A 15,354-nucleotide genomic window follows, 5' to 3' on the forward strand; every position below is an offset into this window, starting at 1 on the left:
TTCATCCAGCGGATTCACGGGACAGCCCATAATATCTTGTGCTGTATTCACCACCCTCTGTAGGCACTTCCTGTCAGATGATGTCAAACCAGTGTACCACACCGTGATGCAGTATGAAAGGACACTTTCTATTGTGGACGTGTAGAAGGAGATAATCAAATGTTGATTGACATCGTTCTTTCACAATACTCTGAGGAGATGGAGTCTCTGTTGGGCTTTCCTAACCACCTGGGTTGTATTGATTTTCCAAGTAAGGTCTTGTACAGTAAGCCATTTCTTTGAATAAAGAGTTAACTTCACTGACAAGGGAGCTCTGCTTCTTTCGTGTGTCTGACTCTGGCCCTGACACCTGCTAGTTTTTAAAGTGCCAGAATGGAACTATCCTCTACGTGTGTTTGAGACTAACTGTGTGATACCAAAACATGTCTACTCAGAAGTAAATCCCACCTGTTCCAATGAAGATTGCAGCCAAATGCAATTCACTCCTCGAGCATGTATTCTTGTGTGTAGTGCAGTTGGAACAAATTAACAAAACAGTTGGGCCAAAATGGATGGAACGGTGACTGCAAATCTCACCCTTGGGCCAGTTTCTGTAGACACTACACACACCCCTCTCCGTCCTGCATCTACGCAAGCAAGAGGCATGGTCAGAGTGCAAGGACACACTCCCGCCAGAACTACAACCACAACAAAAACCACTCTGTGGAAGCAGGAAGCAGGCCTGGTAAACAGGCACAGCTGGGGGAAATCCAGAGGACCAAATAGAAAGGCCAGGGGGGTTCCCATTTGGCCCTCAGGTCTGAAATTCCCCCTTCCAGAGAAGACAGTAAGGGCAATACAGTCATACCTCGGGTTACAGACGCTTCAGGTTGTGTTTTTTTGGGTTACGGACCGCCAAAACCCAGAAGTATCGGAACGGGTTACTTCCGGGTTTCGGCAGTTGCGCATGCGCAGAAGCGCTAAATCGCGCTTTGCACATGCCCCAAAGCACCAAATCACAACCTGTGCATGCGCAGACGCTCCACTGCGGGTTGTGAACGCTGCGGGTTACGAACTTGCATCCCGCATGGATCACGTTCACAACCCGAGCATCCACTGTATGAGAGCCAAACTAAATTTGGCATATTGCATTGCTGGTATGTAGGGAGAGGGTCAAGCCAGACTGGGACATGTCACGGAGGGGTGACTTAACCCTCCCCTCCTCACCAACATGGTCCTGCTTGTGGTCCTCTACAGCACAGCATCTTTTTGTAAAATAAAAATTTAAAAAGCGAGGGGGGAAATAGCGACACAAACAACATGACAAACATCGCAGCTAGTTTGTCCCCCTTGTTTCCCAGAGAGGAAACGGGCTGCCCCACGCAGTTGGCACATATGATAACAAACAAGCAGTTCTTTGCAACACGGCTTTTTCTCTAGGTTTTCCCGCTCTGCCCTGTAAGCAGGAACGAGGCCCAGTTCTTGTAAGTGACTTTGGAAGCCGGAATCACATCATATTTCTGACTGGCTTTTTTCTTTGCTGCCTGCTTGACTGTGTGAATTTCAGCCGCAGGAGTTTCCATCCCCTCTGGGGGGGCTGCCTCAATGCTCTGGGGGTTTCAGTTGACAATTTATAGAGCACTGGCTTCCCTGACACGGTTGGTTGCCTTCCTTGGTTGAGTCAGAAAACTGCTAGGTCTTCTCTCTCCTGCGGAGGCCTCGGGCCTTCATGGCTGACAGAAGCGCTTTGGCGCCTGCGAACCGATTCCCATGATGCAGCGTTGCACCGTGGTTTTCTTCCTCCTTGGTGACTGGCAAAAGTGCTGGGTGAACAGGGCTTATTTGCAAGCTGAGGTGTCATGCCGGCTGGAGGTGAGGCACCAGAACCCGGTTCCACGGCTGGAGCTCGGAACCTGAGAAGAAATCCGGAACCACCCCTGTGAGGAAAGCGAAAGGGGGGGAGGATTATAGGTGAAGAAGTAATAAAGAGATCGCCTCTGGGCATGCAGAGAGTGCTCCTTGAATGACCACAGCTCTCATCCCACACACTGGGAATGGTATTTATATACTGCACTTCATCAAAAGATCCCAGAGTGATCCACAACATTAAGAGCGCATTTTATGGAACATCTATAATAAAAAGCACAATAACAGATAGCATACTAATAAAATGATCATAATAACAGCCTCCTGGTCCCCCTAGCTTTAGCAAGCCATAGATTTCTTAAATGGCTAAAGCCCTGGGTAAAGAGGAATGTTTTTGCCTGGCAGACATGTAGTGATGGTGCCAGGTGAGCCTCTCTGGGGAGAGCATTCCACAGTCGAGGAGCCACCACAGAAAGGGCCTGTTTCTCGTGTTGCCAATCTCTCTAGGATGAGGCACAACTTTCCTCATGACTGTTATTTTTATTCATATGCAAATAAATTTAATTAAAACGAAGTAAACGTCACACAATTAGTTGGCTAAGATTCCTTTAACTGGGTGACACACCATAGCACCCACATAATCCAAAGTGACTCGAAAACACTTCATAAACAAACAAAAACCAAGTATTTAGATTCGGCTAAAAATGTTATAGATTGAACATAAACTATGTGAAGTTGTGTAACCTGCCCCCCCCCCCCCAGTTAAACAAATTAATGGATATCTGAAAAGGCAGGAAGCCTTATACCTTATCTTTGCATGGGATTAGAAAATGGGAAGTTGCAGGATGAACTGTGGGTGGTGGATGTACTAAGACTGGAAAGAAAAAGGATTTTCCAGTGAGGAAACTCTCTCCTCTTACTCCCTGCTTAGGGGCAAGACCTGGTCTACACAGGTGAAAGAATGAGATAGGAATGACGTGGTAGAATGACTGTGGTGGACTTCAGTTGTACATGCTCCTGTGTAAAATAAAGTTAATAAATCCCCACGAGCAGAAAGCTAGCACATCAAGGAGAAAGGCTCCAACCCCAGTTCTTTCCCTGCTGTGCTGGTTTTCTGTTTGCAATGAGTTTTTTTGACAAAGGAGAACTTTCAAAAAAGCCGTTCCCTAACAACTGTCTGAAGTGGTACAGTCTATTCTGCATTTTGGCCCTCTGCCCCACCATTGTGCTATGTAGGTAAACTAGGCTTCGAGTGGCTACGTGCAAAGCTAAAATGGAGAAAAGAAATCTGGGGCACCCCCGCAGATGACAGTTTCGCAGCCTAAGAGGATGCTTCTCCCTTCCCACCCTCGCCAAAAAAACCACTGCGTAGTCAACAGCTGCCCAGCTGAATCGTAGAGCAAGGCTGCTGCTTTGCACTGAAGTTCTCCCCCTCGCTTGCTGATGCTTCTCACACGAAATCAAAGATGCTAAGGGATATTTCCTATGAAACACGTTTCAGGGCAGGGCAGGGCGGGCGGGAGAAGGCCTTAATTATTCATGTCACAACAAGCAGCAGTACAAGGCAGAACGGGAAGATGGGTGTTTGGTTTCATGTCTTCTGGACGCTTGGCCGCCCAATGCGTGTCATTGAGGTGACCTAAATCTCAGAAGCAGCTGAAGCAGAAAAGCAAAATGTGCAAGGAAGAAGTACCCTCCCAGAAGTGAAAAACAGGGGCGTGCTTGCTGCAGTACCCCCGTGCTCATAGGAAAGACCAGTGCCGCAGGGGTACGAATACCCCTAAACATTTTGTGAATCTAAGTTTGGCCTCATTGAGGAGCAGTATTTCAATATGAGTAGGAAAATGGAAGTAGCCCTAAACATTTTTTTAAGGAAAAAAGGCACTGGGAAAGATAACTCGCAAGTGTCGCCCCTTCCACTGATACACATTGCTGAAGGCTCTTTGTATCCCTGTTTGAACCATAGTTATAAAACTACAGAATCCGCTTCCATGACTTGCGGAGATGGCCGCCAACAAAAGAGGATGAGGCTAAAAATGGCTACTAGTCGTGATGGCTATAAGCTGCCCCTTCTGTGCTCGGAGGAAGCATTCTTCTGAAGACGTTTGATGGGGAATAAGAGACCAGAGAGAATTTCGGCACAGTTCGCATTTAAAGGCAAACTTATTTGCACTTTCCAAAGCAACGAAAGAGAACCAAAGTGCAGCCATCCTTTGACATTTGCACTCCTCTGAATTTTGCAGTGCAATTCTCTGGTCAAGTAGCGTGTACAAAAATGCATGGACTGAAATAAATTGTGCATAAAAATGCATATATTAGTAACGATGCAAAAATGCATGGCATTAGGGAAGATATAAATATTAGGAAAAAATGTGTCTATTAGGGGGAATGTATTTTATTAGGATTATTAGGAGAAATTTTTGCTCAAATGTTGATGAATTTGCATGAGAATTAAAAAAAACCCATCAGTTTTGACTAATATACACACTTCTGCAAGCAATTCTCCCCAATGTAATGAATTTGTGTATGTACCCCCCATATATGCCTTTTATGTACGTTTCTCCCATTCTATGTTTTTTTGTAAACTTTGTGGTGTTTTTTTAAAAAAAATATTAACAGTTTTCACATAACAAATTATCCAAACAAATCATCTCCATTATTTCCCCCCATTTCCCCCCTCCCCCTCCCCAGCAAATCCTCCCTCCCTCCCCCCTACAACTTCTCTCAGCTCCTCTCTCTGATTTCTCAACCAATTTTAACTTCTGCATATTATAAAATTATATACATCTTTATATTATCTATCTACTATGTTGACCCTCAATAAATTTGTGTCTGTTTATTCAAAACATGCCAAGGAGTCCAGTTCATTTTGTTGTCTTTTTAAGTAATTTGTGAAAGGTTCCCATTCTTCTTTAAAATCACAGTTGTCCTTGTCTCGTAGTTTGCGTGTCAATTTCGCCAATTCTGCATAGTTCATTAAACTTCGTTGAGTTGGAGAATGGCTTTGCAAAATTCAGAGGAGTGTGAACTGTGTTTCAGGTTGCCTAGTGCAAATTTGTAAAGTGTGAATGATGCAGTTTCTCATTAAAATGCAGACAAAATTAATTTCTCTCCCACCCTTAGTCCATCTCCCCAGCTTTAGGCCCAATGTGACGGTGAAAAGAACCTGAACCAACAGTTAGTATTGGAAAACGGTGACCAATCTCTCAGATTAAAAAAAAACACACTAAATTGGGAATAGTACGTGTATAGCAATTGGGGGCGGGGAGAGCCATATTTGGAAGAATCTGCCCCTTCTTATAGGTCCACGACCCCTGGCAGGGTTCAAACTGGCAAATTACATCCCTGGGTATTTACAAACTAAGCCGTATCCTCTCTCTTCAGAAAAAAGGTGTGACAAGGAGTTTCTCTATCCCCTTGGGACAGCTGAGAAAAAGGGCCTCCTACCATTTCAAGAGATTCATTGTGGGGTTCATTTGCATCAAAAGAATGCGAGGGAAACCCCCCCGGAAACAAACAGCAGAGAGGCTAATCAAATCAAGTACTAATAATAAATCTCTCTGTCAAGGACCAGAGTGACTAGGCTCAGGGCTCAAAGGGGAGATGACCTACAGCTGGGAGAACCTCTGAGCAGACCAGGAAGGTGGGGAAGTGTAAGTAAAAGCAAGTCCCTTTCTTTTCCTACGTGGTCGCGAGGGTCTGGGAGGGAGGCATGGCCAAGACTGGATGATGAATAGGAAGAGTGGGTGAATAGGAAGACTGGATGATGAATAGGAAGAGTAGAAGGCAGATGAGTGGGGCTGGCTGAGATTTGCGGGTTAGTGACTCATTCGTCCTAATGGACCAGCTTGCCCTAGTTGCTAGGCCCAGGCCTGGACCCCTGATAGCTATCTAGGAATGAGAATTTCACCAAGCATGGCTTTTTCTATATCAGGGCTGGCGCCAAAGTTTTGCGAGGTTGGGCATCTGCTGAGGGGGCCCTACCACAGTTAGGGCGCCCACTGCTGAAAGACCCAGTGGCGTAGCGTGGGGGGTGCAGGGGGGGCTGGCCACACCGGGCGCAACATCTGGGGGTTAGGGTTAGGGGGCGCAAATTACTTGCCTTGCCCCGGGTGCTGACAACCCACGCTACGTCACTGGAAAGACCCCTGGACCTGCTCCCCCGGTATACGCCGAAACCTGCTGGCTCGTTCACCAGTCTCTCACTCTGGCCCAGGGAAAAGCAGTGGTGAGAAAGAAGAGCAATGACGACTTATGTAGCGGCCATCTGCCTTGCTAGAAATCAGGTTGTTGGAGCAATAAGGAAGAAGGAGGGGGTCCCGCAAAGGGTGCTTTGTCCAAGGGGGTCTTACAATATCTACAACCAGTGCTGAGACCTGCATCACAAATTTAGTTCAGGATCAGCAGGGGAACAGGCATAGCTCAGTGGTAGAGCAGCTGAAGGTCCCCAATGCATATCGTCCCAATTTTGGGGACCCAAAACAGAGACACGTGTCTTCCAGGATGCACTCCTGGGTGTGGCCCGTGACCCACGCCTTGCTCTCGCCCCCCCAAAGCACTTTTGAGGGGCAAGAGCGAAGCACAAGAAGAGTATATGAGGGCACAGCACCCAAAATGGCGGCCATTATCCCAGGCAAAAAAACAGATGTCCCATTTTTTCCAGGGTACTTGGTGGGCATGCCAGTGGTATCTTCAGGTAAGAGGCATCTCCTGGTAGTGCTGGGAGAGACACCCTGCAAGCAACTCTGGAGAACTTTTGCCAGTCATTGTAGACAGTGTTGAACTAGAGCAGTGTTTCCCAAACTTGAGTCTCCAGCTGTTTTTGGACTACAATTCCCATACTGGTCCTGCTAGCTAGGGATGATGGGAATTGTAGTCCAAAAACAGCAGGAGACCCAAGTTTGGGAAACATTGAGATGGAGGTATCAATGCTCTGAGAGAGTATAAGGCAGCTTTCCTGGGCCTTTGGGGATGGCAGAACAAGTGCTACAAGCTTGGAGGACTTGGGCAAAAGGCCCTCAGTGGATCTGCCCCCTCTGGGTATGGGCCAGCCTCTTCCTGACCATTCGTTGTGGTCCATTTGCTTATCCTTTCCTCCTGGACAGGCGGAGAGTTTTTATTAGGTTCACATTTATAGGCAAAGCTACTTAATTCACACCTACCAAAACAATATGCAAACGGAAGCACAACCACCCTTCGAAACCTGCTCTTCTCCAAGTTTTGCAGCGTAGTTCTCTAGCCAAATAATTTGTACAAAAATGCATTTGATAAGGTAAATCGTGCATTTAAAAATGCACATATTACTGAAAACAGCAAAGAAAAATGCATTCTATTAGGGAAAAGTATTTTCCAAAAATCTGCATAATTGCATACTGAGGTGTATATTATAAGAAATTCACACTAAAATGCTGGTGAATTTTCATAAGCTTTTTTGGGGGGGAGAATCATGAAATGGTGTAGAAATGGGGAAGACTCAATTTAAAACTGGAAAAAAATGATAAAACTGGAGCGGATGGGTCCATCCATCCCTACTCTGGACCCAATCCATATTGGTTGAGAAAACCCAGAGCACGCTGCAGGCATAGCTATCGCAAGCTGTGACGTAAGGAAATGAAAAGTGGCAGGGGAAATCCTTTTGGGTCTCCCGACTCTAAAATTCACATGAGCTGTGGAAATTCCAAGCCCTTAATAACCTCAGCAGCCACAGAGAGTCAGGATAATTAGCACGCCTTAACATACAGAATACAAACAACCCTGGCAAGTCAGAAAGAACCCAAAGCTACACAGCTTTTGGTTTCAGTCAGACCTAATTCTGAGAGTGACTTGTTGAGAGCTTTCTGTCCCCAAAAAGAAAAAGAAAAAACAGCACAAAGCGATGTCCAGGCAGCCAACCATGTTGTATTCAAGATGACAGGAGCCTCGTGCAAACCTCAAAGAGTAGCTCTCTTGTGACAATTTTCTTTCCCTCCCCTTTACAAACCTTACAAACCTGGGATTCCGCCTGAACCCGGCAGATGCAATAGTTATGCAGTCTTAGCAAAGAGACAAGCAGAGCCGTGTTCTCTCCGCACGTATGACAAGGCCTGGTTGTGAAATGGCATTGAGACAGGGGTCCTCCTGAGAGCGTTAGACTCCAGCTCCCATCAGCCTCAGCCACCATGGTCATGGCCAGTGTGATGATGGGAGTTGGAGTCCAGCAACATCCCATCCCTGCTTCAAATGGAGGCTATGTAAAATTATTATTACTATTGGCAGTTCTAAATGTTTGAAGTTTTATTGTGTTTTTACATGTGCTGGAAGCCGCCCAGAGTGGCTGGGGAAACCCAGCCAGACGGGCAGGGTATAAATAATAAGATTATTCTTATTCAATATGCCTTGTGAATAAAGTATCAGTGTTGCACAGACAATGTTTAGGTTTATTAAGTTTTAAAGGCCACATCTACGCTATACATTTAAAGTGGTATCATACCGCTTTCAACAGTCATGGCTTCACCCAAATAATCTAGGGAACTGTGGATTGTTAAGGGTGTTGAGAGATGTTAGCAGACCCCAGTTTCCCTCACAGAACTGCAATTCCCAGAGAGATTTAAACACCAACTCCTCTTCCAAGGGGATTCTGAGAACTGTTAGCACTCCTAACAAGATACAGTTCCCAGAATTCTTCAGGGGAAGCCATGATGTGGTCTGATACTGCTTTAAATGCATAGTGCAGATGGAGCCTAAAATGCATAGGCCATCTCTTCCAATGTGCAACGTCGCTAACAGTGAAAAATAAATCCACGTAATGGAGCAGCTGTGTGTTTGGCTCTCCAGATGTTCTGAACTACAGCTCCCATCATCCCTCGCCATTGCCCATGCTCGCTAGGACTGATAGGATTTGTAGTTCAGTAACTTCTGGAAGGCCAGAGGTTCCCCACTGCTCTCCAAGAGAGCCTTAGGGCACTCTGCATTATGGACCCGGTGCTGTTCATGGATGCACACCATCCTTGCAATGCCCTGTAATAATAAGTAATAAACCAAACAACATGGAAACAGCAACACCAGTTTACATGGAGGAAGAAGTATGGAATGACACCAGCAGGGTGCGGACATTTCAAAAACCCTGCATGCATGAGCCGTACCAAGTCTGCAACAGCTGCCGTGTGGAAGCACGCTAAGGTCACATGCACGCCATTAACTTCTGACGCATTCATATATCACTTTAAAAGCCATGGCTTCCCACACCGAAAGAATGATGGGAACTGTAGTTTATTTAGGGTTGAGAGAGAGTTGTTAGGAGACTCCTATTCCCCTCACAGAGCTACAAGTTATCAGAGTGGTTTAGCAGCCCATCCTGCTTCCCAGGGAACTCTGGGAATCTGTGAGGGGAAGAGGGGTCTCCTAACAACTCTTGGCAGCCTTAGCAACAGTTCCCAGCATAGCTGTCAACCGTCCCTTATTTGGCGGGAAACTTCCTTATCCCAGCGCTGTGTCCCACTGCTGTCCCGGATTGATGATGTCCCTTAAATTTCCCGGGTTTCATGCTCGCCCAGCTCGGAAGGGAAGCAGCGGCTCGGGGTCCTCCGCTGAGAGAGAGCGCGCGCATGAGCTGCTTTGTCTCCGTCTCTCCCTTTTCCCCCTCAGGGGTGTGTCGTGAGGAGACGGGTGGCGGCAGGCGGGCAGGCAGTCCCTCTCTTGCGAGACTTCCGCCGCGCTGCCAGGGGAAGCCGGAGGTGGCTGAGGAGGCGGTCTGAGGGAGGAGGAAGAAGAGGGGATGGGGAGGGACGCAGAAGGGCGCCGCAACCGCCTCATGCTGGGCTCGCGGGCGAGAGTCTCTCTTCCTCCCTCCCTCTCGGGTGGGGAAGGGCCGATGGAACTCCTCATGCCAGGACGACAGCAACCCCAACGTGCATAAGCTGAGCAAAATCCCTTATTTTGGCTGCTGATCCCTTATTTTCAAGGCTGCTGGTCCTTTATTTTCAAATCTGTAAGTTGACAGCTATGGTTCCCAGGATTCTTTGGGGGAAAGCTTTGACTGTTGAAATGGCATGAGAGTGCTTTAAATGTACTGTGGGGATATGGCCCAAGTCACTAAACCAGTAGCTTTCAAAACTGCCACCTTATGGGAACTTTCTGGCTTGTTTGCTGGGGGATCTCAGGAACCCCTTGTGCAGTACAAAGGATTGTGGTCATAGCTGTCAACATTTCTCTTTTTTTAAAGGGAAATTCCCTTATTCCGAATAGGATTCCTTGCAAGAAAAGGGAAAAGTTGACAGCTATGATCGTGGTGGTGGGTAGGGAGAGCATATTTTAAGGGTTCACTCTCCATTCCCTGACTAGGCCTGTTGGTCTAGTTGGAGTGTGGCCACGAACGCAGTCCATACCGCTCTGTGGGGCTGCATTGCATGTGGAGATGGACAATGGCAGGCTGCCTGGCTTTCAGGGAAGCCGGAGCACTGTTAATACGGTTTTCGTTGAGGAACCACAGAGTTCACCAGAACGCAGCTTGAAAACAGCCACGCCATTGTGAAAGTCAGTACCAAAACCCAGAGACAGCCCAGCTGTCAGTACCTGAGGTGGAAAATTCAACTTGTGCCCCACCTCATCCGCCACCTCAGCCTGCTTAACTGTATGGACTCTGTCAGCACAAAACTTAAAAGAAAAAAAGAGCCAGCATCTATAAAGCCTGGTGAAAAACAGGCAAGAGAACCGTTAGTGGGGAACCATTGGCCTTTCAAGATGTTGCTTGAACTACAACTCCCATCATCCCTGGCCATCGGCCATGCTTGCAGGGGCTGGTGGGAATTGTAGCCCAGCAATCTCTGGAGGGCCACACCTGCAAGGGATGGTGAGGAGATTGAATCCTGAGGTAGATTGGCTCACTTTAGGCTGCTGTGGACGCTGGTCCATTAGGATAAATAGGGCAACCTCAGTCTGGCCTTAGCCAGTACCCACTTCCCCCAAACCCTCCAAGGCTCCCTATTTTCCAGGAACAGTCCTGGATTTACAGAAGCTGTCCCAATTTCTGATTTGATCCCATGGCTTTTCCTTAGGATGTCCCTATTTTCATCAGAGAAATACTGGAGGGTGTGGAGTTATCCGACCCCCAACTTATCTGAAGGCAGCCCTGTATAGGGAAGTTTTTTCAATGTTTCATATTTTATTATGTTTTTATATATGTTGGAAGCAGCCCAGAGTGTCTTGGGCAACCCAGTCAGATGGGCGGGGTATAAATAGTAAAATTATTATTATTATTACTTCTTATTATTATTATGGAATAGGAAGTCCCTATTTTCATTGGAGGAGTGTTGGAGGGTGCTTTCTTAGGGTGTGTTTGTGCTGCCTATCAGTTTGTTCCTCCTCCTCAAACCCAGCATTGCCCTTGCATAACTCAGCTGAGAGGTAGAGAGGGGATGAATATAGATTTACTTGGTCCTGCCTATCATTGGCTCTGGCTGCCCCTCCTTTTGACCTCCCTGCCTTCTGCCCCATCAGTTCCAATGGACAGCAACAGCCATTGGTGTTGGGAAATGCCGTTTTTGAAAGCCTCTCCATGTTTATTCCTTCATGAGTTGCCATAATAATAATAATAATAATAATAATAATAATAATAGTAATAATTCTCTAGGCAGCTTACCGAGTGAAATAGACAAATTTAAATAGCATGCCATCTAGTTTAGAAACCAACCCAGCTATAGCAAATAATAAAATTCACTCATAAAAGCCAACATATATCAGCAGGCACAAATCAAATCTTGAAAAAAGCACACCAAGAACTCAGGCCAATGTAAGTTTTAATAGCGGGAGTGGTTCCTACTTGCAAATTAATAGTCAGTTGTAATAAAAACTACGGTAATCCATTCAAAAGTATGTATTCTGACAAGGATTACAAACTCAAATAGAGATTACAAACTCTAACAGAGTTTTTAACAACAAGAACTCCAACTTATTTCACAAATCAAACCTTGGCGGCCAACCAGATAGATACCGGTAGATAGATAGATAGATAGATAGATAGGTAGATAGATAGGTAGATAGATATAGCATAACAAAACATATGCTAAAACCTAAAACTGGTAGAGTTGTCGTAATTCTGTAATTCCGGAAGGGGGGCGGATGACATCAATTGTGTTAAAAGATATTAGAGATGCTAAAAGGTCTGAGAAGACAAAAACAAAGTCTTTGGTGCTGAAAAATCACTGACAGACACAGCAGCCCTCTTTCTCACGAGAGATTGGCGCACAGACGGTTCAAACTTCTGAAAAGTCACGGCTGCTAACACGTTGCCCTTCCTGAAGGAGGCTGGATCCCACCCTGCCTCTGTGTTTGTTTTCTACCTGTAGGGTCGTTTCCACGAAAAGGAATGCCAGATATCCCCTGACTCTTTAAACAGGACTGCCATACGTCCGGGCTTTCAAAGGTGGAATTGACGTCCGGGAGGGAAGGTGACACATTGTCCTGGATCTTAGGCAAGTCAATCGAAAAATAATTGCAGGTTTTTTGGCGTTTTTGTTTAAAATAGCTCAACAACTTTGGGGTTAGTCTAAAAAAAAAAAAAAGCTCAACAATTTTGGGGTGTTCCTAAATAAAGCTCAACAACTTTCGAGGTTGTCAGAGCCTGCATCACATGGCTTCTCCATCTGATAATATCAGATAGATATTAGCCTCTTCTTGAAATACGGCAACCCTGCTGTAAGGTGATATGCTGCTGCTTTAAATGCATATCGTGGGGGGGTGGGGAGGGAATGGCAGCACAGAATGGAAATAGCCAGAGCCACACATCCTTAATCACATTCTGGCATTTGCCACAGAAGAAAGCGTTGCCCTGCCATGGCAACAACCAGATCCGACCACAGGAGGGCGTATTGAAGCTGAAATTGTCACAGTGCAGAGACAGTTAACAGTGCCAGTTTTTCAATGAAAGCACCGCTGGAGAATGAGCTTGGATAGGCTCAACTGTTCGAAAGAGAGAAAATATAACCATTGCTGCGTCTTGTATAAATTATTGGTTTTCCAAAGGTACATGTAGGGCAAACAACTAGATCAAGGGAAGTAATAGTGCCACTGTATTCTGCTCTGGTCAGACCTCACCTGGAGTACTGTGTCCAGTTCTGGGCACCACAGTTCAAGAAGGACACTGACAAACTGGAACGTGTCCAGAGGAGGGCAACCAAAATGGTCAAAGGCCTGGAAACGATGCCTTATGAGGAACGGCTAAGGGAGCTGGGCATGTTTAGCCTGGAGAAGAGGAGGTTAAGGGGTGATATGATAGCCATGTTCAAATATATAAAAGGATGTCACATAGAGGAGGGAGAAAGGTTGTTTTCTGCTGCTCCAGAGAAGCGGACATGGAGCAATGGATCCAAACTACAAGAAAGAAGATTCCACCTAAACATTAGGAAGAACTTCCTGACAGTAAGAGCTGTTTGACAGTGGAATTTGCTGCCAAGGAGTGTGGTGGAGTCTCCTTCTTTGGAGGTCTTTAAGCAGAGGCTTGACAACCATATGTCAGGAGTGCTCTGATGGTGTTTCCTGCTTGGCAGGGGGTTGGACTCGATGGCCCTTGTGGTCTCTTCCAATTCTATGATTCTAGAATGGAGTCCAAAGACTCTCCTTGGGAAATTAGGTTAAAAAATGGTATCACTTTCCTTTGCCACAATCCTTTTTCACTGGCCTCAATGTATTGTCCAGCATTCAGGGGTGGTTTGACCATTGGGGCAGATGGGGGGGCACTGCCCCACCAGCCTCTGTCAACCCTCTTACTTGCAACCACTCCAGAGGATCGTAGTATCAGCTAAGTCTCTCCCCTCATTTCTAATACGTTTTATTCCATTTTGAAAACTTAAAACACATTAACTTCAAATTCAGCATACATTTTTATTTCCAAATAAGCAGGGTGGCTTCCCACCCTTACCTTACTGTGGTGTTTTTGTTTCCACCCATAATCTGCTGCATTTTATGTCAAACTATATCTAATAACACATTTCCTCTGTTACACTTATTGCCATTCTTAATCTGCTGCTCATAATTCAACCCCTTTCAAAATTCATTTGAGTACAGTTCTTTCTCAGGTATTCCAAAAAGGGTTTCCATTCTTCATTATAAACTAAGTCAGCTAAGTCTCAGTGTTGCTCCTTGTAGAAATAAGCAAGGATGATGATGGGGAATTCGTTGGTTCTGCCTGTCATAGGTTCTGGGCTCTACCTCCGGTATGGAGCCTTGGGATGCGGGGGGCGCTGTGGTCTAAACCACTGAGCCTAGGGCTTGCCAGTTGGAAAGTCGGCAGTTTGAATCCCTGCAACGGGGTGAGCTCCCGTTGCTCGCTCCTGCTCCTGCCAACCTAGCAGTTCGAAAGCACGTCAAAGTGCAAGTAGATAAATAGGTACCACTCCAGCGGGAAGGTAAACGGCATTTCCGTGCGCTGCTCTGGTTCGCCAGAAGCGGCTTAGTCATGCTGGCCACATGACCCAGAAAAACTGTCTGCAGACAAACGTCGGCTCTCTTGGCCAGTAAAGCGAGATGAGTGCTGCAACCCCAGAGTTGTTCATGACTGGACCTAATGATCAGGGGTCCCTTTACCTTTACCTCCCCCAAAGGTTCAGAGAAGGACAACCCAAATTATCAAGGGGGATGAAACGACTCCCCTGTGAGGACAGATTATAGCATTTTGGGCATGATAGAAGCACATAAAATTATACATAGCACAGAGAAGTAGTTCTTCTCCCTCGAAATGCTAGACCTTTGGGGACCCAAAGAAGCAGAATGTTGGAAGACGCAGGACAGACAACAGAAATTCCTGCATTGCATGGCGTTGGGCTGGATAACCCTCAGGCTCCCTTCCAACTCTTCAGTGATTCCTTCTTCACAAACCACAGAGTTAAACTACAGAATTTGCTCCCAAAAGGAGCAGTGATGGGTCACCAAGTTGGATGGATTTGAAACAGGCTTAGGCAAACCCATGAATAGTATCAAGAGCTGCTTGGGAGGATGCTTATGAATGCCAGTGACTGGAAACAGCTGGGAGGGGGGGGGAGAGAGGTTCAGGTCCTGCTTTTAGGCTGTCCATGGGCATGTGGCTGGCCAGCAGGGGTGCCAACTTGAACAAAACGTTGGGGGGCCCAGTTAAGCCCATCACCACATGATCAACCACAAGACACGCACACACGTACACACACACAGCATTTGAATGCCAGTGCCCATCAACTTTGGGGGTCCAAGGCCCCTCAGATAGTTCATGGCATAGCTGTCAACTTTTCCCCCTTTTTAAGGGAAATTCCCTTATTCCGAATAGGATTCCTTGCAAGAAAAGGGAAAAGTTGATAGCTATGGTTATGGGCAAGGAAGCAAAGGGACCTCAGCCCCTAGGAGTTAGCTCCTATGTTGGCCACTGTGAGAAAAGGATGCTGGAGATTGAAACTTAAGATTGAAAAAAAGAAGGAGAGAGAACTAAGGCCACATTCATGACATGCCTTTATAACAGTACCACGCCACTTTAAACAGCCATGGCTTCCCCCAAGGAATTCTGGGATC

At 46.3% G+C, this 15,354-nt stretch overlaps 1 protein-coding gene across 3 annotated transcripts in view; it reads left to right on the forward strand.

Moving 5' to 3' along the window:
• TNFRSF13B (TNF receptor superfamily member 13B) overlaps positions 1–15,354 on the forward strand; it is a 42,904-nt gene that overhangs the window by 17,887 nt on the left and 9,663 nt on the right. The window contains exons 1-2 of one of the 3 annotated variants that reach the window (XM_083585906.1): positions 5,423–5,498; positions 12,168–12,293. The gene's annotated coding sequence lies outside the window, so the exon portion shown is untranslated. Of the gene's footprint in view, positions 1–5,413; positions 5,499–12,167; positions 12,294–15,354 lie in introns of those variants that run through there. The other 2 variants (XM_083585907.1, XM_083585908.1) reach the window with 2 other exon arrangements.

This window comes from Podarcis filfolensis (genome assembly GCF_964270895.1).
Source record: "Podarcis filfolensis genome assembly, chromosome: 14".
NCBI lineage: Eukaryota > Metazoa > Chordata > Lepidosauria > Squamata > Lacertidae > Podarcis > Podarcis filfolensis.